Raw genomic sequence first — 23,165 nt, forward strand, 5'->3', positions numbered from 1 at the left:
CCTTTAATTGCAAAAAGATAGCTTGACAAATCCACAACTTTCATTGTTGACGCTGGGGTTTGAACCCAGGACCTTTGTTGCAAAAAAGATGAATTGACAACTCCAGAACTTTCCTTGGAGATGCAGGGGATTGAACCCAGGACCTCATACATGCGAAGCATGTGCTCTACCACTGAGCTACGTCCCCTGATGAACAGAACCAAGTTTCTTGCAGCCTAGTGGAAAGCTTCACATTGCTTTGAAATGCTGGGGATAGTCAGCATTTATAAACAACCCAGGTTGCACATTGCTTTGAAATGCTGGGGATTGAACCCAGGACCTTTGTTGCAAAAAAAATAAATTGACAATTCTACAACTTTCCTTGGAGATGCTGGGGATTGAACCTAGGACCCCATACATGCAAAGGATGTGCTCTACCACTGAGCTACATCCCCTGATGAACAGAAGTAAGTTTCCTGCAGGCTAGTGGAAAGTTCCACATTGCTTTGAAATGCTGGGGATTGAACACAGGACCTTTGTTTCAAAGAAGGATAACTTGACAATTCGACAACTTTCATTGTTGACTCTGGGGTTTGAACCCAGGACCTCATATATGCAAATAATATTCTCTACAACTGAGCTTCTTAACCTTGTGAAAGTTGCATTGAGTTCCATGTGCCTTGTACTAAAGCTAGTTGCTATTTTTCAAACATAAATTAGGCAGAGAGAAATGCACAACAGAAAAAGCTTTGAGATGATGAATAACTTTCATTGGAGATGCTGGGGATTGAACCCAGGACCTCATACATGCGAAGCATGCGCTCTACCACTGAGCTACATCCCCTGATGAACAGATGTAAGTTTCCTGCAGGCTACTGGAAAGTTCCACATTGCTTTGAAATGCTGGGGATTGTCAGCATTTCAAAGCAACCCAGGTTGCACAATACTTTGAAATGCTGAGGATTGAAACCAGGACCTTTGTTGCAAAAAAAATAACTTGAAAATTCCACAACTTTCCTTGGAGATGCTGGGGATTGAACCCAGGACCTCATACATGCGAAGCATGCGCTCTACCACTGAGCTACATCCCCTGATGAACAGAAGCAAGTTTCCTGCAGGCTAGTGGAAAGCTTCATATTGCTTTGAAATGCTGGGGATAGTCAGCATTTCTAAACAACCCAGGTTGCACATTGCTTTGAAATGCTGGGGATTGAACCCAGGACCTTTGTTGCAAAAAAAATAAATTGACAATTCTACAACTTTCCTTGGAGATGCTGGGGATTGAACCTAGGACCCCATACATGCAAAGGATGTGCTCTACCACTGAGCTACATCCCCTGATGAACAGAAGTAAGTTTCCTGCAGGCTAGTGGAAAGTTCCACATTGCTTTGAAATGCTGGGGATTGAACCCAGGACCTTTGTTGCAAAAAAGGATAACTTGACAATTCGACAACTTTCAATGTTGACGCTGGGGTTTGAACCCAGGACCTCATATATGCAAATAATATTCTCTACAACTGAGCTTCTTAACCTTGTGAAAGTTGCATTGAGTACCATGTGCCTTGTACTAAAGCTATTTGCTATTTTTCAAACATTAATTAGGCAGAGAGAAATGCACAACAGAAAAAGCTTTGAGATGATGAATAACTTTCATTGGAGATGCTGGGGATTGAACCCAGGACCTCATACATGCGAAGCATGCGCTCTACCACTGAGCTACATCCCCTGATGGACAGATGCAAGTTTCCTGCAGGCTACTGGAAAGTTCCACATTGCTTTGAAATGCTGGGGATTGTCAGCATTTCAAAGCAACCCAGGTTGCACATCCGGTGATTACGGAAGAGACTACGGACTACGGAAGAGAGGCCGGAGAGGAGGTGTACGACAACGGCTACGGAAAAGAGGCAATCGACCCCCACTGCCATCTATGATCCTGAGCAATGTAAGGTCGCTGAGGAATAAGATGGACGAACTACGAATTCTAACAAGGGAATGCTTCGAGTACCGTGAGTCCTGTATTATGATTTTTACCGAGACTTGGTTACATCCAGAGATCCCTGATGGTCTTATTGAAATTGAGGGGTTCTCACACGTTCGCTCCGACAGGAGTGAGCTATCGGGAAAAACCAAAGGGGGTGGGCTTTGCCTGTACATTAATGACAAGTGGTGCAGACAACACACAGTTCGGGAAAAAGTTTGTAACTCGGATGTAGAACTGTTATGTGTAAGTCTTAGACCATTCTACCTACCACGTGAGTTTGGTAACATCCTTATCTGCTCTGTTTACGTACCCCCCAACGGCAATGCCTCAAGAGCAGCGACACAGGTGGCAGACTGTGTTCATGAACTACTACAGCGCACCCCAAATGCCCCAGTCCTCATCATGGGAGATTTTAATCATTGTAATTTAAATATTGCATTGCCAGGTTTTGAACAGTATATTAAATGTAATACCAGGAAGAACAGAACTTTGGACAAATGCTATGGTAATTTAAAACATGCATACACAGCCATAGCTAAACCACCTCTGTCAAATTCCGACCATAACACTGTCCATTTGATCCCTATATACAAGACAGCCCTAAAGAGCTGTAAACCCTTGGTTAAATCCATTAATGTATGGTCAGAAGACGGCATAGAAACATTGAAAGGTTGTTTCTTATCCACTGACTGGGATATTTTCTCTACGGAGTCAAACTTGGACAATGCCACAGAATCTACCACAGATTATATAAAATTCTGTGTAGACACTATTATCCCAAAACGTAGAATAAAAATATATCCCAACAACAAACCATATATCACAAAGGAGGTGAAGGACTGCATAAATAGGAAAAAACTAGCATTTAAGGCAAAAGATCATTTACAACTTAAAACTGTACAAAGGGAGTTGAACCAGAGGCTCAGAGAAGCGAAGGAACATCATAGGGAGTCGATAGAGGTAAACCTCCAAAAAATGAACTCAAAACAATTATGGGACTCAATGAAAACCGTTACTAACATGAAACCCACAAGGAAATATTTACATGTTGGGGATGAACTGGCTAAAGCTAATGAATTGAACTATTTTTATGGGAGGTTTGACATTCATAATGTCTCAGCGGAATGTGACATGGTGCTTGATAGTGTTGCTATTGATGATGCTGATAGGCTTGAGATCAACAATAAATCCATCAATAAGGTTTTTAAGCAAATCAATGTAAATAAAGCAACAGGCCCGGATGGCATTTCTGCTTTTCTACTAAGAACATTTGCAGATGAACTGACGCCTGCATGGTGTCCTATCTTCCAGAGGTCCCTACACTCTCACACTGTACCCACACAATGGAAAAAGGCAATCATAACACCGGTCCCTAAGAAATCCCACCCACTGGAGAATAATGATTTCAGACCCATTGCTTTAACTTCTGTTGTAATGAAGTGTATGGAAAAGCTCATTGTGCGCAAATTACAGATGGATGTAGGCCCACAGTTAGATCCTTTCCAGTTCGCTTACAAACGACAGAGAGGCACTGATGATGCGATCAACAGTATAGTGCATCTAGTGACTAAACATCTTGAGAACCCTAGAGCCTACGCTAGATTACTGTTTGTGGACTTTACCTCAGCCTTTAATACATTGCAGCCCCATGTTCTCTTACAGACACTGCAGCGGTTGAGTGTCAACCCATTCATTATTAGGTGGTACCATTCATTTCTGACCAATCGTAGTCAGCAGGTCAGGATAAATGGGACGTTGTCTGAACCTATGACCATCAGCACTGGCGCCCCTCAAGGATGTGTTAGTTCCCCAGTCCTGTTCACACTGTACACTAATGAATGTACATGCAGGACTGCTAACAACTACATGATTAAATTCTCTGATGACACAGCTATCCTGAGTTTAATATCAGACACAACGGATTTAATAGCATATAAACATGAGATCCAGAATTTTGTTCAGTGGTGTGACAAACACTCTCTTACAATCAATATTAAGAAAACAATGGAGATGGTGTTCGACCCCAAATCCATTGGTGACCATTCACTAATGGTCATCAATGATCAGAATATAGTCCAAGTTGACTCTTACAGATATTTGGGCATATTCATTGACAGTAAACTGACATGGAGTGTCCATATAGAAAGTATCTGTACTAGGGTCCAACAACGATTACATTTTCTTCGTAGGCTCAGGGTTTTTGGTGTTCAGCAGAAAGTGTTGTTTCTTTTTTACCATGCTGTAATTGAGAGCATTATGAGATATGGCATCGCAGCTTGGTTTGGCAACCTCAGTGTACAGTTGAAAGCCCAGATTACACGGCTAACACTGAGAGCCATGAAAATCATGGGAGTTGAGCAGCATCACACACTTCAGGCCGTCTATGATGAAACAGTTATCAGACAGGCCCAAAAAATTATATCTGACCCCACTCATATCCTTCATCATGAGTACCAGCTACTTCCCTCGGGAAGACGCTTTAGAGTCCCTAAGTGCAGACTCAACCGCTTTAAGAACTCCTTTGTACCCCTGTCTATTATAGCCTTAAATAAGCATTAAGGTTACCTCTGAGATGTATTTTAAATTTTAGAACTGTAGCTTAAAGGGCAATGTGCAGTTGGTTGTTTGATTGTAGTTTGTATATGTATTGCAGATATTGTGTGCGTGTGTGTAAAGTGCGTGTGTACAAGTGACATTCATGCATTTATTTATTTACGTATTTATTATTATTTATTTTTTATTTTATTTTTTATACAGCAGACAGTGTTTTTGTATGTGTCCAAGACAAATTTCCTTTGGGATAATAAAAGGTCAATCAATCAATCAACAATACTTTGAAATGCTGAAGATTGAAACCAGGACCTTTGTTGCAAAAAAATCACTTGAAAATTGCACAACTTTCCTTGGAGATGCTGGGGATTGAACACAGGACCTCATACATGCGAAGCATGCGCTCTACCACTGAGCTACATCTCCTAACAAACAGAAGCAAGTTTCCTGCAGGCTACTGGAAAGTTCCACGTTGCTTTGAAATGCTGGGGATTGTCAGCATTTCAAAGCAACCCAGGTTGCACAATATTTTGAAATGCTGGGGATTGAACCCAGGACCTTTGTTGCAAAGCATATTCTCTACCACTGAACTTCTGACCCTTGTGAAAGTTGGGTTGAGTTACTATTTTTCAAACATAAATTAGGCAGAGAGAAATGCACAATAGATTAAGCTTTGAGTTGATGAATAACTTCCATTGGAGATGCTGGGGATTGAAACCAGGACCTCATACATGCAAAGCATGCGGTCTAACACTGAGCTACATCCCCTGATGAACAAAAGCAAGTTTCCTGCAGTCTAGTGGAAAGTTCCACATTGCTTTGAAATGCTGGGGATTGTCAGCATTTCAAAGCAACTCAGATTGCACATTACTTTAAAAGGCAGGAGATTGAACCCAGGTCCTTTAATTGCAAAAAGATAGCTTGACAAATCCACAACTTTCATTGTTGACGCTGGGGTTTGAACCCAGGACCTTTGTTGCAAAAAAGATGAATTGACAACTCCAGAATTTTCCTTGGAGATGCAGGGGATTGAACCCAGGACCTCATACATGCGAAGCATGCGCTCTACCACTGAGCTACGTCCCCTGATGAACAGAACCAAGTTTCTTGCAGCCTAGTGGAAAGTTCCACATTGCTTTGAAATGCTGGGGATTGTCAGCATTTCAAAGCAACCCAGGTTGCACAATACTTTGAAATGCTGAGGATTGAAACCAGGACCTTTGTTGCAAAAAAATAACTTGAAAATTCCACAACTTTCCTTGGAGATGCTGGGGATTGAACCCAGGACCTCATACATGCGAAGCATGCGCTCTACCACTGAGCTACATCCCCTGAAGAACAGAAGCAAGTTTCCTGCAGGCTAGTGGAAAGCTTCATATTGCTTCACATTGGGATTGTCAGCATTTCTAAGCAACCCAGGTTGCACATTGCTTTGAAATGCTGGGGATTGAACTTAGGAACTTTGTTGCAAAAAAAGATAACTTGACAATTCCACAACTTTCCTTTGGAGATGCTGGGGATTGAACCCAGGGTCTCATACAGGCAACGCATGTGCTCTACCACTGAGCAACAAACCCTGATAAACTAAACAAAGTTTCCTGCAGCCTAGTGGAAAGTTCCGCACTGTTTTAAAATGCAGGAGATTGAACCCAGGTCCTTTAATTGCAAAAAAATAGCTTGACAAATCCACAACTTTCATTGTTGACACTAAGGGTTTGAACCCAAGACCTCATACATGCAAAGCATGTGCTCTACCATTGAGCTACATCCCCTGATGAACAGAAGTAAGTTTCCTGCAGGCTAGTGGAAAGTTCCACATTGCTTTGAAATGCTGGGGAATGAACCCAGGACCTTTGTTGCAAAAAAGGATAACTTGACAATTCGACAACTTTCAATGTTGACGCTGGGGTTTGAACCCAGGACCTCATATATGCAAATAATATTCTCTACAACTGAGCTTCTTAACCTTGTGAAAGTTGCATTGAGTTCCATGTGCCTTGTACTAAAGCTAGTTGCTATTTTTCAAACATAAATTAGGCAGAGAGAAATGCACAACAGAAAAAGCTTTGAGATGATGAATAACTTTCATTGGAGATGCTGGGGATTGAACCCAGGACCTCATACATGCGAAGCATGCGCTCTACCACTGAGCTACATCCCCTGATGAACAGATGTAAGTTTCCTGCAGGCTACTGGAAAGTTCCACATTGCTTTGAAATGCTGGGGATTGTCAGCATTTCAAAGCAACCCAGGTTGCACAATACTTTGAAATGCTGAGGATTGAAACCAGGACCTTTGTTGCAAAAAAATAACTTGAAAATTCCACAACTTTCCTTGGAGATGCTGGGGATTGAACCCAGGACCTCATACATGCGAAGCATTCGCTCTACCACTGAGCTACATCCCCTGATGAACCGACGCAAGTTTCCTGCAGGCTAGTGGAAAGCTTCATATTGCTTCACATTGGGATTGTCAGCATTTCTAAGCAACCCAGGTTGCACATTGCTTTGAAATGCTGGGGATTGAACTTAGGAACTTTGTTGCAAAAAAAGATAACTTGACAATTCCACAACTTTCCTTTGGAGATGCTGGGGATTGAACCCAGGGTCTCATACAGGCAAAGCATGTGCTCTACCACTGAGCAACAACCCCTGATAAACTAAACAAAGTTTCCTGCAGCCTAGTGGAAAGTTCCACGTTGTTTTAAAATGCAGGAGATTGAACCCAGGTCCTTTAATTGCAAAAAAAATAGCTTGACTAATCCACAACTTTCATTGTTGACGCTGGGGTTTGAACCCAGGACCTCATACATGCAAAGCATGCGCTCTACCACTGAGCTACATCCCCTGATGAACAGATGTAAGTTTCCTGCAGGCTACTGGAAAGTTCCACATTGCTTTGAAATGCTGGGGATTGTCAGCATTTCAAAGCAACCCAGGTTGCACAATACTTTGAAATGCTGAGGATTGAAACCAGGACCTTTGTTGCAAAAAAATAACTTGAAAATTCCACAACTTTCCTTGGAGATGCTGTGGATTGAACCCAGGACCTCATACATGCGAAGCATGCGCTCTACCACTGAGCTACATCCCCCGATGAACATAAGCATGTTTCTTGCAGCCTAGAGGAAAGCTTTACATTGCTTTGAAATGCTGGGATAGTCAGCATTTCTAAACAACCCAGGTTGCACATTGCTTTGAAATGCTGGGGATTGAACCCAGGACCTTTGTTGCAAAAAAAATAAATTGACAATTCTAAAACTTTCCTTGGAGATGCTGGGGATTGAACCTAGGAACCCATACATGCAAAGGATGTGCTCTACCACTGAGCTACATCCCCTGATGAACAAAAGTAAGTTTCCTGCAGGCTAGTGGAAAGTTCCACATTGCTTTGAAATGCTGGGGATTGAACCCAGGACCTTTGTTTCAAAGAAGGATAACTTGACAATTCGACAACTTTCATTGTTGACTCTGGAGTTTGAACCCAGGACCTCATATATGCAAATAATATTCTCTACAACTGAGCTTCTTAACCTTGTGAAAGTTGCATTGAGTTCCATGTGCCTTGTACTAAAGCTAGTTGCTATTTTTCAAACATAAATTAGGCAGAGAGAAATGCACAACAGAAAAAGCTTTGAGATGATGAATAACTTTTATTGGAGATGCTGGGGATTGAACCCAGGACCTCATACATGCGAAGCATGCGCTCTACCACTGAGCTACATCCCCTGATGAACAGACGCAAGTTTCCTGCAGGCTAGTGGAAAGCTTCATATTGCTTCACATTGGGATTGTCAGCATTTCTAAGCAACCCAGGTTGCACATTGCTTTGAAATGCTGAGGATTGAAACCAGGACCTTTGTTGCAAAAAAATCACTTGAAAATTCCACAACTTTCCTTGGAGATGCTGGGGATTGAACCCAGGACCTCATACATGCGAAGCATGCGCTCTACCACTGAGCTACATCCCCTAACAAACAGAAGCAAGTTTCCTGCAGGCTACTGGAAAGTTCCACGTTGCTTTGAAATGCTGGGGATTGTCAGCATTTCAAAGCAACCCAGGTTGCACAATATTTTGAAATGCTGGGGATTGAACCCAGGACCTTTGTTGCAAAGCATATTCTCTACCACTGAACTTCTGACCCTTGTGAAAGTTGGGTTGAGATACTATTTTTCAAACATAAATTAGGCAGAGAGAAATGCACAATAGATAAAGCTTTGAGTTGATGAATAACTTCCATTGGAGATGCTGGGGATTGAAACCAGGACCTCATACATGCAAAGCATGCGGTCTAACACTGAGCTACATCCCCTGATAAACAAAAGCAAGTTTCCTGCAGGCTAGTGGAAAGTTCCACATTGCTTTGAAATGCTGGGTATTGTCAGCATTTCAAAGCAACTCAGATTGCACATTACTTTAAAAGGCAGGAGATTGAACCCAGGTCCTTTAATTGCAAAAAAAAGCTTGACAAATCCACAACTTTCATTGTTGACGCTGGGGTTTGAACCCAGGACCTTTGTTGCAAAAAAGATGAATTGACAACTCCAGAACTTTCCTTGGAGATGCTGGGGATTGAACCCAGGACCTCATACATGCTAGCATGCGCTCTACCACTGAGCTACATCCCCTGATGAACAGAAGCAAGTTTCTTGCAGCCTAGTGGAAAGCTTCACATTGCTTTGAAATGCTGGGGATAGTCAGCATTTATAAACAACCCAGGTTGCACATTGCTTTGAAATGCTGGGGATTGAACCCAGGACCTTTGTTGCAAAAAAAATAAATTGACAATTCTACAACTTTCCTTGGAGATGCTGGGGATTGAACCTAGGACCCCATACATGCAAAGGATGTGCTCTACCACTGAGCTACATCCCCTGATGAACAGAAGTAAGTTTCCTGCAGGCTAGTGGAAAGTTCCACATTGCTTTGAAATGCTGGGGATGGAACCCAGGACCTTTGTTTCAAAGAAGGATAACTTGACAATTCGACAACTTTCATTGTTGACTCTGGGGTTTGAACCCAGGACCTCATATATGCAAATAATATTCTCTACAACTGAGCTTCTTAACCTTGTGAAAGTTGCATTGAGTTCCATGTGCCTTGTACTAAAGCTAGTTGCTATTTTTCAAACATAAATTAGGCAGAGAGAAATGCACAACAGAAAAAGCTTTGAGATGATGAATAACTTTCATTGGAGATGCTGGGGATTGAACCCAGGACCTCATACATGCGAAGCATGCGCTCTACCACTGAGCTACATCCCCTGATGAACAGATGTAAGTTTCCTGCAGGCTACTGGAAAGTTCCACATTGCTTTGAAATGCTGGGGATTGTCAGCATTTCAAAGCAACCCAGGTTGCACAATACTTTGAAATGCTAAGGATTGAAACCAGGACCTTTGTTGCAAAAAAATCACTTGAAAATTCCACAACTTTCCTTGGAGATGCTGGGGATTGAACCCAGGACCTCATACATGTGAAGCATGCGCTCTACCACTGAGCTACATCCCCTAACAAACAGAAGCAAGTTTCCTGCAGGCTACTGGAAAGTTCCACGTTGCTTTGAAATGCTGGGGATTGTCAGCATTTCAAAGCAACCCAGGTTGCACAATATTTTGAAATGCTGGGGATTGAACCCAGGACCTTTGTTGCAAAGCATATTCTCTACCACTGAACTTCTGACCCTTGTGAAAGTTGGGTTGAGATACTATTTTTCAAACATAAATTAGGCAGAGAGAAATGCACAATAGATAAAGCTTTGAGTTGATGAATAACTTCCATTGGAGATGCTGGGGATTGAAACCAGGACCTCATACATGCAAAGCATGCGGTCTAACACTGAGCTACATCCCCTGATAAACAAAAGCAAGTTTCCTGCAGGCTAGTGGAAAGTTCCACATTGCTTTGAAATGCTGGGTATTGTCAGCATTTCAAAGCAACTCAGATTGCACATTACTTTAAAAGGCAGGAGATTGAACCCAGGTCCTTTAATTGCAAAAAAAAGCTTGACAAATCCACAACTTTCATTGTTGACGCTGGGGTTTGAACCCAGGACCTTTGTTGCAAAAAAGATGAATTGACAACTCCAGAACTTTCCTTGGAGATGCTGGGGATTGAACCCAGGACCTCATACATGCTAGCATGCGCTCTACCACTGAGCTACATCCCCTGATGAACAGAAGCAAGTTTCTTGCAGCCTAGTGGAAAGCTTCACATTGCTTTGAAATGCTGGGGATAGTCAGCATTTATAAACAACCCAGGTTGCACATTGCTTTGAAATGCTGGGGATTGAACCCAGGACCTTTGTTGCAAAAAAAATAAATTGACAATTCTACAACTTTCCTTGGAGATGCTGGGGATTGAACCTAGGACCCCATACATGCAAAGGATGTGCTCTACCACTGAGCTACATCCCCTGATGAACAGAAGTAAGTTTCCTGCAGGCTAGTGGAAAGTTCCACATTGCTTTGAAATGCTGGGGATGGAACCCAGGACCTTTGTTTCAAAGAGAATAACTTGACAATTCGACAACTTTCATTGTTGACTCTGGGGTTTGAACCCAGGACCTCATATATGCAAATAATATTCTCTACAACTGAGCTTCTTAACCTTGTGAAAGTTGCATTGAGTTCCATGTGCCTTGTACTAAAGCTAGTTGCTATTTTTCAAACATAAATTAGGCAGAGAGAAATGCACAACAGAAAAAGCTTTGAGATGATGAATAACTTTCATTGGAGATGCTGGGGATTGAACCCAGGACCTCATACATGCGAAGCATGCGCTCTACCACTGAGCTACATCCCCTGATGAACAGATGTAAGTTTCCTGCAGGCTACTGGAAAGTTCCACATTGCTTTGAAATGCTGGGGATTGTCAGCATTTCAAAGCAACCCAGGTTGCACAATACTTTGAAATGCTAAGGATTGAAACCAGGACCTTTGTTGCAAAAAAATAACTTGAAAATTCCACAACTTTCCTTGGAGATGCTGGGGATTGAACCCAGGACCTCATACATGCGAAGCATGCGCTCTACCACTGAGCTACATCCCCTGATGAACAGGAGTAAGTTTCCTGCAGGCTAGTGGAAAGTTCCACAATACTTTGAAATGCTGAGGATTGAAACCAGGACCTTTGTTGCAAAAAAATCACTTGAAAATTGCACAACTTTCCTTGGAGATGCTGGGGATTGAACCCAGGACCTCATACATGCGAAGCATGCGCTCTACCACTGAGCTACGTCCCCTGATGAACAGAACCAAGTTTCTTGCAGCCTAGTGGAAAGCTTCACATTGCTTTGAAATGCTGGGGATAGTCAGCATTTATAAACAACCCAGGTTGCACATTGCTTTGAAATGCTGGGGATTGAACCCAGGACCTTTGTTGCAAAAAAAATAAATTGACAATTCTACAACTTTCCTTGGAGATGCTGGGGATTGAACCTAGGACCCCATACATGCAAAGGATGTGCTCTACCACTTAGCTACATCCCCTGATGAACAGAAGTAAGCTTCCTGCAGGCTAGTGGAAAGTTCCACATTGCTTTGAAATGCTGGGGATTGAACCCAGGACCTTTGTTTCAAAGAAGGATAACTTGACAATTCGACAACTTTCATTGTTGACTCTGGGGTTTGAACCCAGGACCTCATATATGCAAATAATATTCTCTACAACTGAGCTTCTTAACCTTGTGAAAGTTGCATTGAGTTCCATGTGCCTTGTACTAAAGCTAGTTGCTATTTTTCAAACATAAATTAGGCAGAGAGAAATGCACAACAGAAAAAGCTTTGAGATGATGAATAACTTTCATTGGAGATGCTGGGGATTGAACCCAGGACCTCATACATGCGAAGCATGCGCTCTACCACTGAGCTACATCCCCTGATGAACAGATGTAAGTTTCCTGCAGGCTACTGGAAAGTTCCACATTGCTTTGAAATGCTGGGGATTGTCAGCATTTCAAAGCAACCCAGGTTGCACAATACTTTGAAATGCTAAGGATTGAAACCAGGACCTTTGTTGCAAAAAAATAACTTGAAAATTCCACAACTTTCCTTGGAGATGCTGGGGATTGAACCCAGGACCTCATACATGCGAAGCATGCGCTCTACCACTGAGCTACATCCCCTGATGAACAGGAGTAAGTTTCCTGCAGGCTAGTGGAAAGTTCCACAATACTTTGAAATGCTGAGGATTGAAACCAGGACCTTTGTTGCAAAAAAATCACTTGAAAATTGCACAACTTTCCTTGGAGATGCTGGGGATTGAACCCAGGACCTCATACATGCGAAGCATGCGCTCTACCACTGAGCTACGTCCCCTGATGAACAGAACCAAGTTTCTTGCAGCCTAGTGGAAAGCTTCACATTGCTTTGAAATGCTGGGGATAGTCAGCATTTATAAACAACCCAGGTTGCACATTGCTTTGAAATGCTGGGGATTGAACCCAGGACCCTTGTTGCAAAAAAAATAAATTGACAATTCTACAACTTTCCTTGGAGATGCTGGGGATTGAACCTAGGACCCCATACATGCAAAGGATGTGCTCTACCACTTAGCTACATCCCCTGATGAACAGAAATAAGCTTCCTGCAGGCTAGTGGAAAGTTCCACATTGCTTTGAAATGCTGGGGATTGAACCCAGGACCTTTGTTTCAAAGAAGGATAACTTGACAATTCGACAACTTTCATTGTTGACTCTGGGGTTTGAACCCAGGACCTCATATATGCAAATAATATTCTCTACAACTGAGCTTCTTAACCTTGTGAAAGTTGCATTGAGTTCCATGTGCCTTGTACTAAAGCTAGTTGCTATTTTTCAAACATAAATAAGGCAGAGAGAAATGCACAACAGAAAAAGCTTTGAGATGATGAATAACTTTCATTGGAGATGCTGGGGATTGAACCCAGGACCTCATACATGCAAAGCATGCGCTCTACCACTGAGCTACATCCCCTGATGAACAGATGTAAGTTTCCTACAGGCTACTGGAAAGTTCCACATTGCTTTGAAATGCTGGGGATTGTCAGCATTTCAAAGCAACCCAGGTTGCACAATACTTTGAAATGCTGAGGATTGAAACCAGGACCTTTGTTGCAAAAAAATAACTTGAAAATTCCACAACTTTCCTTGGAGATGCTGGGGATTGAACCCAGGACCTCATACATGCGAAGCATGCGCTCTACCACTGAGCTACATCCCCTGACGAACAGAAGCAAGTTTCCTGCAGGCTAGTGGAAAGCTTCATATTGCTTCACATTGGGATTGTCAGCATTTCTAAGCAACCCAGGTTGCACATTGCTTTGAAATGCTGTGGATTGAACTTAGGAACTTTGTTGCAAAAAAAGATAACTTGACAATTCCACAACTTTCAATGTTGACGCTGGGGTTTGAACCCAGGACCTCATACATGCAAAGCATGCGCTCTACCACTGAGCAACAACCCCTGATAAACTAAACAAAGTTTCCTGCAGCCTAGTGGAAAGTTCCACATTGTTTTAAAATGCAGGAGATTGAACCCAGGTCCTTTAATTGCAAAAAAATAGCTTGACAAATCCACAACTTTCATTGTTGATGCTGTGGTTTGAACCACAGACCTCATACATGCAAAGCATGTGCTCTACCATTGAGCTACATCCCCTGATGAACAGAAGTAAGTTTCCTGCAGGCTAGTGGAAAGTTCCACATTGCTTTGAAATGCTGGGGAATGAACCCAGGACCTTTGTTGCAAAAAAGGATAACTTGACAATTCGACAACTTTCAATGTTGACGCTGGGGTTTGAACCCAGGACCTCATATATGCAAATAATATTCTCTACAACTGAGCTTCTTAACCTTGTGAAAGTTGCATTGAGTACCATGTGCCTTGTACTAAAGCTATTTGCTATTTTTCAAACATTAATTAGGCAGAGAGAAATGCACAACAGAAAAAGCTTTGAGATGATGAATAACTTTCATTGGAGATGCTGGGGATTGAACCCAGGACCTCATACATGCGAAGCATGCGCTCTACCACTGAGCTACATCCCCTGATGAACAGATGCAAGTTTCCTGCAGGCTACTGGAAAGTTCCACATTGCTTTGAAATGCTGGGGATTGTCAGCATTTCAAAGCAACCCAGGTTGCACAATACTTTGAAATGCTGAGGATTGAAACCAGGACCTTTGTTGCAAAAAAATCACTTGAAAATTCCACAACTTTCCTTGGAGATGCTGGGGATTGAACCCAGGACCTCATACATGCGAAGCATGCGCTCTACCACTGAGCTACATCCCCTAACAAACAGAAGCAAGTTTCCTGCAGGCTACTGGAAAGTTCCACGTTGCTTTGAAATGCTGGGGATTGTCAGCATTTCAAAGCAACCCAGGTTGCACAATATTTTGAAATGCTGGGGATTGAACCCAGGACCTTTGTTGCAAAGCATATTCTCTACCACTGAACTTCTGACCCTTGTGAAAGTTGGGTTGAGATACTATTTTTCAAACATAAATTAGGCAGAGAGAATTGCACAATAGATAAAGCTTTGAGTTGATGAATAACTTCCATTGGAGATGCTGGGGATTGAAACCAGGACCTCATACATGCAAAGCATGCGGTCTAACACTGAGCTACATCCCCTGATAAACAAAAGCAAGTTTCCTGCAGGCTAGTGGAAAGTTCCACATTGCTTTGAAATGCTGGGTATTGTCAGCATTTCAAAGCAACTCAGATTGCACATTACTTTAAAAGGCAGGAGATTGAACCCAGGTCCTTTAATTGCAAAAAAAAGCTTGACAAATCCACAACTTTCATTGTTGACGCTGGGGTTTGAACCCAGGACCTTTGTTGCAAAAAAGATGAATTGACAACTCCAGAACTTTCCTTGGAGATGCTGGGGATTGAACCCAGGACCTCATACATGCTAGCATGCGCTCTACCACTGAGCTACATCCCCTGATGAACAGAAGCAAGTTTCTTGCAGCCTAGTGGAAAGCTTCACATTGCTTTGAAATGCTGGGGATAGTCAGCATTTATAAACAACCCAGGTTGCACATTGCTTTGAAATGCTGGGGATTGAACCCAGGACCTTTGTTGCAAAAAAAAATAAATTGACAATTCTACAACTTTCCTTGGAGATGCTGGGGATTGAACCTAGGACCCCATACATGCAAAGGATGTGCTCTACCACTGAGCTACATCCCCTGATGAACAGAAGTAAGTTTCCTGCAGGCTAGTGGAAAGTTCCACATTGCTTTGAAATGCTGGGGATTGAACCCAGGACCTTTGTTTCAAAGAAGGATAACTTGACAATTCGACAACTTTCATTGTTGACTCTGGGGTTTGAACCCAGGACCTCATATATGCAAATAATATTCTCTACAACTGAGCTTCTTAACCTTGTGAAAGTTGCATTGAGTTCCATGTGCCTTGTACTAAAGCTAGTTGCTATTTTTCAAACATAAATTAGGCAGAGAGAAATGCACAACAGAAAAAGCTTTGAGATGATGAATAACTTTCATTGGAGATGCTGGGGATTGAACCCAGGACCTCATACATGCGAAGCATGCGCTCTACCACTGAGCTACATCCCCTGATGAACAGATGTAAGTTTCCTGCAGGCTACTGGAAAGTTCCACATTGCTTTGAAATGCTGGGGATTGTCAGCATTTCAAAGCAACCCAGGTTGCACAATACTTTGAAATGCTAAGGATTGAAACCAGGACCTTTGTTGCAAAAAAATAACTTGAAAATTCCACAACTTTCCTTGGAGATGCTGGGGATTGAACCCAGGACCTCATACATGCGAAGCATGCGCTCTACCACTGAGCTACATCCCCTGATGAACAGGAGTAAGTTTCCTGCAGGCTAGTGGAAAGTTCCACAATACTTTGAAATGCTGAGGATTGAAACCAGGACCTTTGTTGCAAAAAAATCACTTGAAAATTGCACAACTTTCCTTGGAGATGCTGGGGATTGAACACAGGACCTCATACATGCGAAGCATGCGCTCTACCACTGAGCTACATCCCCTAACAAACAGAAGCAAGTTTCCTGCAGGCTACTGGAAAGTTCCACGTTGCTTTGAAATGCTGGGGATTGTCAGCATTTCAAAGCAACCCAGGTTGCACAATATTTTGAAATGCTGGGGATTGAACCCAGGACCTTTGTTGCAAAGCATATTCTCTACCACTGAACTTCTGACCCTTGTGAAAGTTGGGTTGAGTTACTATTTTTCAAACATAAATTAGGCAGAGAGAAATGCACAATAGATAAAGCTTTGAGTTGATGAATAACTTCCATTGGAGATGCTGGGGATTGAAACCAGGACCTCATACATGCAAAGCATGCGGTCTAACACTGAGCTACATCCCCTGATGAACAAAAGCAAGTTTCCTGCAGTCTAGTGGAAAGTTCCACATTGCTTTGAAATGCTGGGGATTGTCAGCATTTCAAAGCAACTCAGATTGCACATTACTTTAAAAGGCAGGAGATTGAACCCAGGTCCTTTAATTGCAAAAAGATAGCTTGACAAATCCACAACTTTCATTGTTGACGCTGGGGTTTGAACCCAGGACCTTTGTTGCAAAAAAGATGAATTGACAACTCCAGAACTTTCCTTGGAGATGCAGGGGATTGAACCCAGGACCTCATACATGCGAAGCATGCGCTCTACCACTGAGCTACGTCCCCTGATGAACAGAACCAAGTTTCTTGCAGCCTAATGGAAAGCTTCACATTGCTTTGAAATGCTGGGGATAGTCAGCATTTATAAACAACCCAGGTTGCACATTGCTTTGAAATGCTGGGGATTGAACCCAGGACCTTTGTTGCAAAAAAAATAAATTGACAATTCTACAACTTTCCTTGGAGATGCTGGGGATTGAACCTAGGACCCCATACATGCAAAGGATGTGCTCTACCACTGAGCTACATCCCCTGATGAACAGAAGTAAGTTTCCTGCAGGCTAGTGGAAAGTTCCACATTGCTTTGAAATGCTGGGGATTGAACCCAGGACCTTTGTTTCAAAGAAGGATAACTTGACAATTCGACAACTTTCATTGTTGACTCTGGGGTTTGAACCCAGGACCTCATATATGCAAATAATATTCTCTACAACTGAGCTTCTTAACCTTGTGAAAGTTGCATTGAGTTCCATGTGCCTTGTACTAAAGCTAGTTGCTATTTTTCAAACATAAATAAGGCAGAGAGAAATGCACAACAGAAAAAGCTTTGAGATGATGAATAACTTTCATTGGAGATGCTGGGGATTGAACCCAGGACCTCATACATGCAAAGCATGCGCTCTACCACTGAGCTACATCCCCTGATGAACAGATGTAAGTTTCCTACAGGCTACTGGAAAGTTCCACATTGCTTTGAAATGCCTGGGATTGTCAGCATTTCAAAGCAACCCAGGTTGCACAATACTTTGAAATGCTGAGGATTGAAACCAGGACCTTTGTTGCAAAAAAATAACTTGAAAATTCCACAACTTTCCTTGGAGATGCTGGGGATTGAACCCAGGACCTCATACATGCGAAGCATGCGCTCTACCACTGAGCTACATCCCCTGACGAACAGAAGCAAGTTTCCTGCAGGCTAGTGGAAAGCTTCATATTGCTTCACATTGGGATTGTCAGCATTTCTAAGCAACCCAGGTTGCACATTGCTTTGAAATGCTGTGGATTGAACTTAGGAACTTTGTTGCAAAAAAAGATAACTTGACAATTCCACAACTTTCAATGTTGACGCTGGGGTTTGAACCCAGGACCTCATACATGCAAAGCATGCGCTCTACCACTGAGCTACATCCCCTGATGAACAGACGTAAGTTTCCTGCAGGCTACTGGAAAGTTCCACATTGCTTTGAAATGCTGGGGATTGTCAGCATTTCAAAGCAACCCAGGTTGCACAATACTTTGAAATGCTGAGGATTGAAACCAGGACCTTTGTTGCAAAAAAATAACTTGCAAATTCCACAACTTTCCTTGGAGATGCTGGGGATTGAACCCAGGACCTCATACATGCGAAGCATGCGCTCTACCACTGAGCTACATCCCCTGATGAACAGACGCAAGTTTTCTTGCAGGCTAGTGGAAAGCTTCATATTGCTTCACATTGGGATTGTCAGCATTTCTAAGCAACCCAGGTTGCACATTGCTTTGAAATGCTGGGGATTGAACTTAGGAACTTTGTTGCAAAAAAAGATAACTTGACAATTCCACAACTTTCCTTTGGAGATGCTGGGGATTGAACCCAGGGTCTCATACAGGCAAAGCATGTGCTCTACCACTGAGCAACAACCCCTGATAAACTAAACAAAGTTTCCTGCAGCCTAGTGGAAAGTTCCACATTGTTTTAAAATGCAGGAGATTGAACCCAGGTCCTTTAATTGCAAAAAAATAGCTTGACAAATCCACAACTTTCATTGTTGACGCTGGGGTTTGAACCCAAGACCTCATACATGCAAAGCATGTGCGCTACCATTGAGCTACATCCCCTGATGAACAGAAGTAAGTTTCCTGCAGGCTAGTGGAAAGTTCCACATTGCTTTGAAATGCTGGGGAATGAACCCAGGACCTTTGTTGCAAAAAAGGATAACTTGACAATTCGACAACTTTCAATGTTGACGCTGGGGTTTGAACCCAGGACCTCATACATGCGAAGCATGCGCTCTACCACTGAGCTACATCCCCTAATGAACAGATGCAAGTTTCCTGCAGGCTACTGGAAAGTTCCACATTGCTTTGAAATGCTGGGGATTGTCAGCATTTCAAAGCAACCCAGGTTGCACAATACTTTGAAATGCTGAGGATTGAAACCAGGACCTTTGTTGCAAAAAAATAACTTGAAAATTCCACAACTTTCCTTGGAGATGCTGGGGATTGAATCCAGGACCTCATACATGCGAAGCATGCGCTCTACCACTGAGCTACATCCCCTGACGAACAGAACCAAGTTTCCTGCAGGCTAGTGGAAAGCTTCATATTGCTTCACATCGGGATTGTCAGCATTTCTAAGCAACCCAGGTTGCACATTGCTTTGAAATGCTGGGGATTGAACTTAGGAACTTTGTTGCAAAAAAAGATAACTTGACAATTCCAAAACTTTCCTTTGGAGATGCTGGGGATTGAACCCAGGGTCTCATACAGGCAAAGCATGTGCTCTACCACTGAGCAACAAACCCTGATAAACTAAACAAAGTTTCCTGCAGCCTAGTGGAAAGTTCCACATTGTTTTAAAATGCAGGAGATTGAACCCAGGTCCTTTAATTGCAAAAAAAAGCTTGACAAATCCACAACTTTCATTGTTGACGCTGGGGTTTGAACCTAAGACCTCATACATGCAAAGCATGTGCTCTACCATTGAGCTACATCCCCTGATGAACAGAAGTAAGTTTCCTGCAGGCTAGTGGAAAGTTCCATATTGCTTTGAAATGCTGGGGAATGAACCCAGGACCTTTGTTGCAAAAAAGGATAACTTGACAATTCGACAACTTTCAATGTTGACGCTGGGGTTTGAACCCAGGACCTCAAATATGCAAATAATATTCTCTACAACTGAGCTTCTTAACCTTGTGAAAGTTGCATTGAGTACCATGTGCCTTGTACTAAAGCTATTTGCTATTTTTCAAACATTAATTAGGCAGAGAGAAATGCACAACAGAAAAAGCTTTGAGATGATGAATAACTTTCATTGGAGATGCTGGGGATTGAACCCAGGACCTCATACATGCGAAGCATGCGCTCTACCACTGAGCTACATCCCCTGATGAACCGACGCAAGTTTCCTGCAGGTTAGTGGAAAGCTTCATATTGCTTCACATTGGGATTGTCAGCATTTCTAAGCAACCCAGGTTGCACATTGCTTTGAAATGCTGGGGATTGAACTTAGGAACTTTGTTGCAAAAAAAGATAACTTGACAATTCCACAACTTTCCTTTGGAGATGCTGGGGATTGAACCCAGGGTCTCATACAGGCAAAGCATGTGCTCTACCACTGAGCAACAACCCCTGATAAACTAAACAAAGTTTCCTGCAGCCTAGTGGAAAGTTACACGTTGTTTTAAAATGCAGGAGATTGAACCCAGGTCCTTTAATTGCAAAAAAACAGCTTGACTAATCCACAACTTTCATTGTTGACGCTGGGGTTTGAACCCAGGACCTCATACATGCAAAGCATGCGCTCTACCACTGAGCTACATCCCCTGATGAACAGATGTAAGTTTCCTGCAGGCTACTGGAAAGTTCCACATTGCTTTGAAATGCTGGGGATTGTCAGCATTTCAAAGCAACCCAGGTTGCACAATACTTTGAAATGCTGAGGATTGAAACCAGGACCTTTGTTGCAAAAAAATAACTTGAAAATTCCACAACTTTCCTTGGAGATGCTGGGGATTGAACCCAGGACCTCATACATGCGAAGCATGCGCTCTACCACTGAGCTACATCCCCTGATGAACATAAGCAAGTTTCTTGCAGCCTAGTGGAAAGCTTTACATTGCTTTGAAATGCTGGGGATAGTCAGCATTTCTAAACAACCCAGGTTGCACATTGCTTTGAAATGCTGGGGATTGAACCCAGGACCTTTGTTGCAAAAAAAATAAATTGACAATTCTAAAACTTTCCTTGGAGATGCTGGGGATTGAACCTAGGACCCCATACATGCAAAGGATGTGCTCTACCACTGAGCTACATCCCCTGATGAACAAAAGTAAGTTTCTTGCAGGCTAGTGGAAAGTTCCACATTGCTTTGAAATGCTGGGGATTGAACCCAGGACCTTTGTTTCAAAGAAGGATAACTTGACAATTCGACAACTTTCATTGTTGACTCTGGAGTTTGAACCCAGGACCTCATATATGCAAATAATATTCTCTACAACTGAGCTTCTTAAACTTGTGAAAGTTGCATTGAGTTCCATGTGCCTTGTACTAAAGCTAGTTGCTATTTTTCAAACATAAATTAGGCAGAGAGAAATGCACAACAGAAAAAGCTTTGAGATGATGAATAACTTTCATTGGAGATGCTGGGGATTGAACCCAGGACCTCATACATGCGAAGCATGCGCTCTACCACTGAGCTACATCCCCTGATGAACAGACGCAAGTTTCCTGCAGGCTAGTGGAAAGCTTCATATTGCTTCACATTGGGATTGTCAGCATTTCTAAGCAACCCAGGTTGCACATTGCTTTGAAATGCTGGGGATTGAACTTAGGAACTTTGTTGCAAAAAAAGATAACTTGACATTTCCACAACTTTCCTTTGGAGACGCTGGGGATTGAACCCAGGGTCTCATACAGGCAAAGCATGTGCTCTACCACTGAGCAACAACCCCTGATAAACTAAACAAAGTTTCCTGCAGCCTAGTGGAAAGTTCCACATTGTTTTAAAATGCAGGAGATTGAACCCAGGTCCTTTAATTGCAAAAAAATAGCTTGACAAATCCACAACTTTCATTGTTGATGCTGTGGTTTGAACCAAAGACCTCATACATGCAAAGCATGTGCTCTACCATTGAGCTACATCCCCTGATGAACAGAAGTAAGTTTCCTGCAGGCTAGTGGAAAGTTCCACATTGCTTTGAAATGCTGGGGAATGAACCCAGGACCTTTGTTGCAAAAAAGGATAACTTGACAATTCGACAACTTTCAATGTTGACGCTGGGGTTTGAACCCAGGACCTCATATATGCAAATAATATTCTCTACAACTGAGCTTCTTAACCTTGTGAAAGTTGCATTGAGTACCATGTGCCTTGTACTAAAGCTATTTGCTATTTTTCAAACATTAATTAGGCAGAGAGAAATGCACAACAGAAAAAGCTTTGAGATGATGAATAACTTTCATTGGAGATGCTGGGGATTGAACCCAGGACCTCATACATGCAAAGCATGCGCTCTACCACTGAGCTACATCCCCTGATGAACAGATGCAAGTTTCCTGCAGGCTACTGGAAAGTTCCACATTGCTTTGAAATGCTGGGGATTGTCAGCATTTCAAAGCAACCCAGGTTGCACAATACTTTGAAATGCTGAGGATTGAACCCAGGACCTTTGTTGCAAAGCATATTCTCTACCACTGAACTTCTGACCCTTGTGAAAGTTGGGTTGAGTTACTATTTTTCAAACATAAATTAGGCAGAGAGAAATGCACAATAGATAAAGCTTTGAGTTGATGAATAACTTCCATTGGAGATGCTGGGGATTGAAACCAGGACCTCATCATGCAAAGCATGCGGTCTAACACTGAGCTACATCCCCTGATGAACAGTAGTAAGTTTCCTGCAGGCTAGTGGAAAGTTCCACATTGCTTTGAAATGCTGGGGATTGAACCCAGGACCTTTGTTGCAAAAAATAAATAAATTGACAATTCTACAACTTTCCTTGGAGATGCTGGGGATTGAACCTAGGACCCCATACATGCAAAGGATGTGCTCTACCACTGAGCTACATCCCCTGATGAACAGTAGTAAGTTTCCTGCAGGCTAGTGGAAAGTTCCACATTGCTTTGAAATGCTGGGGATTGAACCCAGGACCTTTGTTTCAAAGAAGGATAACTTGACAATTCGACAACTTTCATTGTTGACTCTGGAGTTTGAACCCAGGACCTCATATATGCAAATAATATTCTCTACAACTGAGCTTCTTAACCTTGTGAAAGTTGCATTGAGTTCCATGT

General features: G+C 42.4%; 37 non-coding genes across 37 annotated transcripts; all 37 read right to left on the reverse strand.

Moving 5' to 3' along the window:
• Positions 1-115: 115 nt before the first annotated feature.
• Positions 116-187, reverse strand: trnaa-cgc (transfer RNA alanine (anticodon CGC)). Its single transcript has one exon. It is a non-coding gene; the product is annotated as a tRNA-Ala (tRNA).
• A 564-nt stretch (positions 188-751) lies between these two features.
• On the reverse strand, positions 752-823 carry trnaa-cgc (transfer RNA alanine (anticodon CGC)). Its single transcript has one exon. It is a non-coding gene; the product is annotated as a tRNA-Ala (tRNA).
• A 175-nt stretch (positions 824-998) lies between these two features.
• On the reverse strand, positions 999-1,070 carry trnaa-cgc (transfer RNA alanine (anticodon CGC)). Its single transcript has one exon. It is a non-coding gene; the product is annotated as a tRNA-Ala (tRNA).
• Positions 1,071-1,634: 564 nt separating this feature from the next.
• Positions 1,635-1,706, reverse strand: trnaa-cgc (transfer RNA alanine (anticodon CGC)). Its single transcript has one exon. It is a non-coding gene; the product is annotated as a tRNA-Ala (tRNA).
• Positions 1,707-4,865: 3,159 nt separating this feature from the next.
• On the reverse strand, positions 4,866-4,937 carry trnaa-cgc (transfer RNA alanine (anticodon CGC)). Its single transcript has one exon. It is a non-coding gene; the product is annotated as a tRNA-Ala (tRNA).
• A 588-nt stretch (positions 4,938-5,525) lies between these two features.
• trnaa-cgc (transfer RNA alanine (anticodon CGC)) lies at positions 5,526-5,597 on the reverse strand. Its single transcript has one exon. It is a non-coding gene; the product is annotated as a tRNA-Ala (tRNA).
• A 174-nt stretch (positions 5,598-5,771) lies between these two features.
• Positions 5,772-5,843, reverse strand: trnaa-cgc (transfer RNA alanine (anticodon CGC)). The gene has a single exon. It is a non-coding gene; the product is annotated as a tRNA-Ala (tRNA).
• Positions 5,844-6,600: 757 nt separating this feature from the next.
• Positions 6,601-6,672, reverse strand: trnaa-cgc (transfer RNA alanine (anticodon CGC)). Its single transcript has one exon. It is a non-coding gene; the product is annotated as a tRNA-Ala (tRNA).
• A 174-nt stretch (positions 6,673-6,846) lies between these two features.
• trnaa-cgc (transfer RNA alanine (anticodon CGC)) lies at positions 6,847-6,918 on the reverse strand. Its single transcript has one exon. It is a non-coding gene; the product is annotated as a tRNA-Ala (tRNA).
• A 614-nt stretch (positions 6,919-7,532) lies between these two features.
• Positions 7,533-7,604, reverse strand: trnaa-cgc (transfer RNA alanine (anticodon CGC)). The gene has a single exon. It is a non-coding gene; the product is annotated as a tRNA-Ala (tRNA).
• Positions 7,605-8,167: 563 nt separating this feature from the next.
• On the reverse strand, positions 8,168-8,239 carry trnaa-cgc (transfer RNA alanine (anticodon CGC)). Its single transcript has one exon. It is a non-coding gene; the product is annotated as a tRNA-Ala (tRNA).
• Positions 8,240-8,409: 170 nt separating this feature from the next.
• Positions 8,410-8,481, reverse strand: trnaa-cgc (transfer RNA alanine (anticodon CGC)). The gene has a single exon. It is a non-coding gene; the product is annotated as a tRNA-Ala (tRNA).
• Positions 8,482-9,703: 1,222 nt separating this feature from the next.
• On the reverse strand, positions 9,704-9,775 carry trnaa-cgc (transfer RNA alanine (anticodon CGC)). Its single transcript has one exon. It is a non-coding gene; the product is annotated as a tRNA-Ala (tRNA).
• A 174-nt stretch (positions 9,776-9,949) lies between these two features.
• trnav-cac (transfer RNA valine (anticodon CAC)) lies at positions 9,950-10,021 on the reverse strand. The gene has a single exon. It is a non-coding gene; the product is annotated as a tRNA-Val (tRNA).
• Positions 10,022-11,242: 1,221 nt separating this feature from the next.
• Positions 11,243-11,314, reverse strand: trnaa-cgc (transfer RNA alanine (anticodon CGC)). Its single transcript has one exon. It is a non-coding gene; the product is annotated as a tRNA-Ala (tRNA).
• Positions 11,315-11,488: 174 nt separating this feature from the next.
• trnaa-cgc (transfer RNA alanine (anticodon CGC)) lies at positions 11,489-11,560 on the reverse strand. Its single transcript has one exon. It is a non-coding gene; the product is annotated as a tRNA-Ala (tRNA).
• A 121-nt stretch (positions 11,561-11,681) lies between these two features.
• Positions 11,682-11,753, reverse strand: trnaa-cgc (transfer RNA alanine (anticodon CGC)). Its single transcript has one exon. It is a non-coding gene; the product is annotated as a tRNA-Ala (tRNA).
• Positions 11,754-12,317: 564 nt separating this feature from the next.
• Positions 12,318-12,389, reverse strand: trnaa-cgc (transfer RNA alanine (anticodon CGC)). The gene has a single exon. It is a non-coding gene; the product is annotated as a tRNA-Ala (tRNA).
• A 174-nt stretch (positions 12,390-12,563) lies between these two features.
• trnaa-cgc (transfer RNA alanine (anticodon CGC)) lies at positions 12,564-12,635 on the reverse strand. The gene has a single exon. It is a non-coding gene; the product is annotated as a tRNA-Ala (tRNA).
• A 121-nt stretch (positions 12,636-12,756) lies between these two features.
• On the reverse strand, positions 12,757-12,828 carry trnaa-cgc (transfer RNA alanine (anticodon CGC)). The gene has a single exon. It is a non-coding gene; the product is annotated as a tRNA-Ala (tRNA).
• Positions 12,829-13,392: 564 nt separating this feature from the next.
• On the reverse strand, positions 13,393-13,464 carry trnaa-ugc (transfer RNA alanine (anticodon UGC)). Its single transcript has one exon. It is a non-coding gene; the product is annotated as a tRNA-Ala (tRNA).
• A 174-nt stretch (positions 13,465-13,638) lies between these two features.
• On the reverse strand, positions 13,639-13,710 carry trnaa-cgc (transfer RNA alanine (anticodon CGC)). Its single transcript has one exon. It is a non-coding gene; the product is annotated as a tRNA-Ala (tRNA).
• Positions 13,711-14,465: 755 nt separating this feature from the next.
• Positions 14,466-14,537, reverse strand: trnaa-cgc (transfer RNA alanine (anticodon CGC)). The gene has a single exon. It is a non-coding gene; the product is annotated as a tRNA-Ala (tRNA).
• Positions 14,538-14,711: 174 nt separating this feature from the next.
• On the reverse strand, positions 14,712-14,783 carry trnaa-cgc (transfer RNA alanine (anticodon CGC)). Its single transcript has one exon. It is a non-coding gene; the product is annotated as a tRNA-Ala (tRNA).
• A 1,223-nt stretch (positions 14,784-16,006) lies between these two features.
• trnaa-cgc (transfer RNA alanine (anticodon CGC)) lies at positions 16,007-16,078 on the reverse strand. Its single transcript has one exon. It is a non-coding gene; the product is annotated as a tRNA-Ala (tRNA).
• Positions 16,079-16,252: 174 nt separating this feature from the next.
• Positions 16,253-16,324, reverse strand: trnaa-cgc (transfer RNA alanine (anticodon CGC)). Its single transcript has one exon. It is a non-coding gene; the product is annotated as a tRNA-Ala (tRNA).
• Positions 16,325-16,445: 121 nt separating this feature from the next.
• On the reverse strand, positions 16,446-16,517 carry trnaa-cgc (transfer RNA alanine (anticodon CGC)). The gene has a single exon. It is a non-coding gene; the product is annotated as a tRNA-Ala (tRNA).
• A 588-nt stretch (positions 16,518-17,105) lies between these two features.
• On the reverse strand, positions 17,106-17,177 carry trnaa-cgc (transfer RNA alanine (anticodon CGC)). The gene has a single exon. It is a non-coding gene; the product is annotated as a tRNA-Ala (tRNA).
• Positions 17,178-17,741: 564 nt separating this feature from the next.
• On the reverse strand, positions 17,742-17,813 carry trnaa-ugc (transfer RNA alanine (anticodon UGC)). Its single transcript has one exon. It is a non-coding gene; the product is annotated as a tRNA-Ala (tRNA).
• Positions 17,814-17,987: 174 nt separating this feature from the next.
• On the reverse strand, positions 17,988-18,059 carry trnaa-cgc (transfer RNA alanine (anticodon CGC)). The gene has a single exon. It is a non-coding gene; the product is annotated as a tRNA-Ala (tRNA).
• A 418-nt stretch (positions 18,060-18,477) lies between these two features.
• Positions 18,478-18,549, reverse strand: trnaa-cgc (transfer RNA alanine (anticodon CGC)). The gene has a single exon. It is a non-coding gene; the product is annotated as a tRNA-Ala (tRNA).
• Positions 18,550-19,112: 563 nt separating this feature from the next.
• On the reverse strand, positions 19,113-19,183 carry trnaa-cgc (transfer RNA alanine (anticodon CGC)). Its single transcript has one exon. It is a non-coding gene; the product is annotated as a tRNA-Ala (tRNA).
• A 175-nt stretch (positions 19,184-19,358) lies between these two features.
• trnaa-cgc (transfer RNA alanine (anticodon CGC)) lies at positions 19,359-19,430 on the reverse strand. The gene has a single exon. It is a non-coding gene; the product is annotated as a tRNA-Ala (tRNA).
• A 755-nt stretch (positions 19,431-20,185) lies between these two features.
• Positions 20,186-20,257, reverse strand: trnaa-cgc (transfer RNA alanine (anticodon CGC)). Its single transcript has one exon. It is a non-coding gene; the product is annotated as a tRNA-Ala (tRNA).
• Positions 20,258-20,870: 613 nt separating this feature from the next.
• Positions 20,871-20,942, reverse strand: trnaa-cgc (transfer RNA alanine (anticodon CGC)). Its single transcript has one exon. It is a non-coding gene; the product is annotated as a tRNA-Ala (tRNA).
• Positions 20,943-21,506: 564 nt separating this feature from the next.
• On the reverse strand, positions 21,507-21,578 carry trnaa-cgc (transfer RNA alanine (anticodon CGC)). Its single transcript has one exon. It is a non-coding gene; the product is annotated as a tRNA-Ala (tRNA).
• A 756-nt stretch (positions 21,579-22,334) lies between these two features.
• Positions 22,335-22,406, reverse strand: trnaa-ugc (transfer RNA alanine (anticodon UGC)). The gene has a single exon. It is a non-coding gene; the product is annotated as a tRNA-Ala (tRNA).
• Positions 22,407-23,165: the final 759 nt, after the last annotated feature.

This window comes from Pseudorasbora parva, chromosome 20 (assembly GCF_024679245.1).
Source record: "Pseudorasbora parva isolate DD20220531a chromosome 20, ASM2467924v1, whole genome shotgun sequence".
Classification (NCBI taxonomy): Eukaryota; Metazoa; Chordata; class Actinopteri; order Cypriniformes; family Gobionidae; genus Pseudorasbora; species Pseudorasbora parva.